The sequence below is a fragment of the Clytia hemisphaerica genome, unplaced genomic scaffold (genome assembly GCF_902728285.1).
Source record: "Clytia hemisphaerica strain Z4C2 unplaced genomic scaffold, Clytia hemisphaerica genome assembly, whole genome shotgun sequence".
Classification (NCBI taxonomy): Eukaryota; Metazoa; Cnidaria; class Hydrozoa; order Leptothecata; family Clytiidae; genus Clytia; species Clytia hemisphaerica.
Window position 1 is genome coordinate 231630 of NW_027104101.1, and position 5218 is coordinate 236847.

The 5218-nt window shown below is 36.5% G+C and overlaps 1 long non-coding RNA gene across 1 annotated transcript; it reads left to right on the plus strand.

Moving 5' to 3' along the window:
• The first annotated feature begins 1329 nt into the window (after positions 1-1329).
• On the plus strand, positions 1330-2715 carry LOC136812900 (uncharacterized). Its single transcript, XR_010847411.1, has 3 exons — positions 1330-1495; positions 1644-1799; positions 2411-2715. It is a non-coding gene; the product is annotated as an uncharacterized lncRNA (long non-coding RNA).
• Positions 2716-5218: the final 2503 nt, after the last annotated feature.

Sequence of the window (5218 nt, forward strand, 5' to 3'; positions counted from 1 at the left end):
GTTCAAACAATGTTGTTCCAACCATCAGGACGTTATTTCTGGACGTTCAAACAATGTTGTTCCCACCGTCAGGACGTTATTTCTGGACGTTGAAACAATGTTGTTCCAACCGCCAGTACGTTATTTGGACGTTGAAACAATGTTGTTCCACCCGTCAGGACGTTATTTCTGGACGTTGAAACAATGTTGGAATAACGTTATGTGTCTGCTGGGTTATCATTTCAAGGACGTTATGATATTGCGAGCTAAGTTGGTATGGTAAGTAGTTCGAAGTTTTGCTATTTTATCGTCAGCACAAAAAATGTGAGTGCGCATAAATTATCATGCAAAAAAGATTCTAATGTTTAAGGTGTATATCATTTAGAGATACAATTTTGTAATTAGTTAACTTAAAATGTGTCCTAAAAATCATTCCTTTTAGTCGCTACCAGTAAAAATTTTAGCCTCTTTTTTCCTATAAATTATCAGCATAACGGTTTTCGAAATAATATGATCCAGAGTAGGACGGGAGAAATAAACAAGCCTTCAAAACAAGCCTTTCACACGGCCATGATTTTTCTTTTGAATTCTTTGTTTCTTGAAAGTTTAAGACATTTTGAGTCAAAATAATAAATTGTTAATTTGGAATTAAGATAAATTGTTGAATGTTTTGAATCAACATAAATTGGTGAACATGGTCGTTCATAAACAGTAGAAAACTATTCAAGGTCAAAAGGAAAAAACTCTGATGAAAGAATAAGTCAGCTGGCAAATGGATTTTTTTTTGTCGTTTCAAACTTGGTACACAAAAAATACAATTAACTTTCTCGGGCCTGAATTGCTATTTTAGCACTTCAACTTTCATTCATTTAATATTTCGGTTTGGTGGCTTCTTGGCTATATTCCAATCCTTATTCGGGCAAATTTGAACTTTTAAATCCTGATATCCTAAGGTCGGCATCACGCAGGACATGCCACGAAACAATAACTACGAGAGAAAATTGATTGTATTTTCTGTAGTCTCCAGATTTGGCATTTATTTCGATTAGAGGATGAGAAGAAGCCTATCTTTCCTGCTGCTCTTTGACAATTCTGTGCTTTAATTACTACCTCATTAAGAAAAAGAGTAAGGCATTGATTAGGGAGTAGAAGTGCGTAATAATTACAGTAATTAGTAAAAAGCTAAGCACTTTTCTCTAGGTATTTGTTAGCCGGTACCAACAAACCCTTACTCTGTATGTAGATGACGTAGGGTTTGTTTATTTTGTTTAAACTAAAAAAGTATTGACCCTTCGAATTTGCTTAAAGTGCTTTTCTCATTTGTCCATTTTAGATCTTTTGTTTTCTGTTTGAGTTCAGATATAAAAGAAATTGATCACAATGGACATCCTTACAGGTTTGGAAAAACAATTTTCAGATTATTACAATGCAGGAGATGCAGCAGGAGCAGCTAATATGTATTCAGAAGATGGAGTGCTTGTTGTACCAAATATGGCCATGCTTAAGGGAAGAGCAGGTAAGTCAACCCTCACACACAGTGCTCCCTGCGGATTCAATGATCGCTGGAATCAGGCACTCACTTCAACCCTTTGACTGTGCTGTATTTCAATAAATAATAGCCTTGCAGCTTTCCTTTAAAAGTTTTTCAAAACATTTCTTTTCAGCAATCACAAAATGTTTTGAAGACATGATGAGTAAAGGGATTAAAACGCTGAAGTTGAAGTTCAAAGTGCTCAAGATGGAATTGGTGATAACAGTTGTTTAGAATTGTCTTTCTTCACCTTCTCTCTTGCAAATGGTGATGTCGCAATGCAAGGACGGTAAGTTTTTCGATAATCTTAGAATTCCAGAAAGCTCTCATAACTAGTTAATGTTTAATAGTCAAATTACGTTGGAACGACGTCTAAAATGACGTTAAAACAGGCTACTTCCGAATATATCCCAATAATCACACATCTTCAAAACACAATGGAGCTTGCAATAAGCCTTCTTTCTTTAGCTGTTGAGATTTTTAGGTTGTCACTATATCGCCCAGAATTTGAATCTACCACTTTGTCAATTTCTGAAAGGCTTATTGTCATGTTGACACAGGATATCCCCAGGATATCAAGATAACAAATTCTTATCAAATGAGCCTTTCATGTTCACACTATATATTGACCCCAAACACCGTTGCTTCAACGTCAAAATGTTGTGTTTCTGCTGCGGAATAGATTTTTGGAATGTCTAGAAAACTGTATCAGATAGCTGGCTAATGGTATCGTTCCCATTCCTGGATATTTTTACATCGTGGTTAAAGTCTCTTTTTGTATTGTTATCCAGTACAGTATCCGAACATATTCTGACAACAATATAAAATAATTAGCCAATAGGCCAAGATTGATGTATTACTTGAAAAAATATAATGAATCTGTACGTTTTTTCTTTGTAGATGGATGACATTTTGGCAAAAGGATAAAGATGGAAAATGGCTTTGTAAATTAGACACTCTAAGTCCTCACACCGCTAAAGAATAAGATATGGGAACACCTTATTCGTCGGATATGTTCAACAGTGAAATACATTACTATAATTTTATTAGGGTCGACATACATTTAGAAATAATTTGTATGATGTAATATCGTAAAATTCAATAAATAACCAATACTGTAATAATTTATCAAAATGTAAAATTTTAGTGAAATTCATTGGTTTTCTTTTATAAATTTACTAAAGAATATAGTTATTCTTTATCGAGCTGTCCGACTACTTATTGGAGACTTTCCGAGTAAAGAAATTACTTGTAGCATTAGTGGAGTAGCTAATGTCTAAATCATAAAAATTGAATTGCATCCGAAAAACTTTCAAATTGTGGATTATATTTCATTTATTTTTCAAACTATCTGAAAGGAGTGTGTACTACTACTACTACTGTCCAATGCTAGTACATATAAAATAATTCAATTTGAAAGAGATTTGATGGTTTTACTTTTAATATAATGACACATTAGCTCATTTCGCATCCTCTTTTTACAAGCCCTGGCCTTTTTCACTGGAGATCAACACCTTTTTCCATTAGTCTATTGTTTTCTATCAACCAATCAGATGGCAGTTTTATAATGTTAAATACCAATGGCCAATTATATAAATGAGCAGGAAAAGTACAGCAAACACTTAGGCACGAACACGTTCTAATTCATTCTGATATTTTTTTGAATTGTACAAGAATGAACAATTTTCAAGATAAATCCCACCAGCCAATCAAATGACAGCTTTATAGCATTCACTACACTACTGCTGTTTTGGACCTCGCCAAATTCAGGGTTCGTACAGACCCTTTTTTCCTGTTTTGACATTTTTTCCTGCAAAATTAGAAAATTGCAGACCAAAATTCTGGAAAAGTCAACTCAATTTTTGAAATATGGCAGTTTTAGCCAATCTGAAGAAGGTAAAATGTCAAAGTTTTCTCGTCGGACCCAACCATGGTGGGCCCTCCAATTCTTGGTTTTCACAACATAGGAACCCTTTCCTACCTGAAACTCAAAACTCCTTCTCCTTCTCCAAGGCCACCTACACTGAAACGAGAAAAGCCATCGCAGCACTCCGAAATGACTGCTCAACTGGACAAGACCATTTACCATCGAAATACCTTAAGCTATGTGTCAATGAAATCACCAGCCCTATTTGCAACATCATCAACCACGGCCATCGAAGAAAAATCTTTCCCACAACAATGGAAAATTTCAAAGATCACTCCCATTCCAAAAATCGATCAACCATTAGATCCATCTGATTATCGACCGATATCAATCCTTCCAATCCTATCAAAAGTATACGAAAGAATCCCTATGCAGCAAATAGTTAGCCACCTCGATTCGCAACAACTCTTGTCTCAACATCAATCAGGAATCCGAAAAGACCACTGTACTGTAACAACGTGTTTGAAAATCAAAAACGACATCATTAAAGCTATGGACAGCGGCGAAGTTACACTCTCGGTTATGGCTGAGTTCTCCAAAGCCTTCGATACAGTCGACTTTGAAACACTGATCAAGAAGCTTCATCAGCTGAAGTTTTCGAAACCCACATTACTGACGCTATCAAGCTTTCTATCCAACCGCCGTCAGTTCCTTTAAATTAATGATAAAGAGTCGGATAAGCTAACAGTCCTGAACGGAGTGCTACTAGGTAGCATTCTTGGTCCGGTTCTCTTCAACATTTACGTCTACGATATGTCAGGTAATACAGATGCCGAATGCATACAATACGCGGACGATACAAGCTTATACCGACACACTAAACCACGTCAGCTTGCTGAATGTGCTGACCAAATGAACAGTCTAAACCTTCTTTGCAATGCGAAGAAGACAAAAACGACTTTATTCGTAACCCAGCAAATGGCCCGACGACACGAGTTCGAATATGAGATAAAACCGATAAATGAAAAACCCATCGAGCGTGTCAAAGAGTTCAAACTTCTCGGCGTCACCTTCAGTGAGGACATGAAATGGAATTCCCACGTAAAGCAAGTTACATCGAAAGCATACGGAACACTAAAAACACTTTCGAAAATCAAACGATTCGTGCCATACCATCTTCGAAACCAAACTCGCCGAGTCGTTAGTGTCAAGTCGCCTTGATTACGGTAACGCCCTTCTCCAAAACGCTCCAAAATATCTACACCGACAACTCCAACGAGGTCGATGCTCTAAGCAAGATGATGTTATCTCACTGAGATGGCTACCAATCGAAGAGAGAACAGAGTTTAGTTTGGCAAAACTTGCATGGAAATCCATTAATTCGCAAAACTGGCCTATGAAATGAATGGCACAACGTCCGAAAACGCGAAATATTATTACCCAAGCAGGTACAATGTTGGCTTGCTCGAGTATCATTCCTGGTACTTTTGAATACGATGGTTCTCGTGTATATAACAAACTTCCGAAAAAATGTCGGGATGAATCAGTATACAAAGACTTTTGTAATGAAACAAAAAATATTTACTAGATCAAGCACTTGCAAAAAGTTTTACAGATCAAAGTAACTGGTGGGGGGTATCAAAGTCACAGTTAAAAATCAAAACATCACACAAAAACAGAAGAATCACATAAAATCACAAAAAGTCAAAACATCTCCTACAAATTTTTGGTAACTTCCAACTTCCGACTCACTAAAAGATATAAGTATCTTTTGTGCTAAGGCCGAGATGTGAGTGTTCGCATCATTTTTGGCTCTAAAATATGGGTCGGTCGGTCGGTCG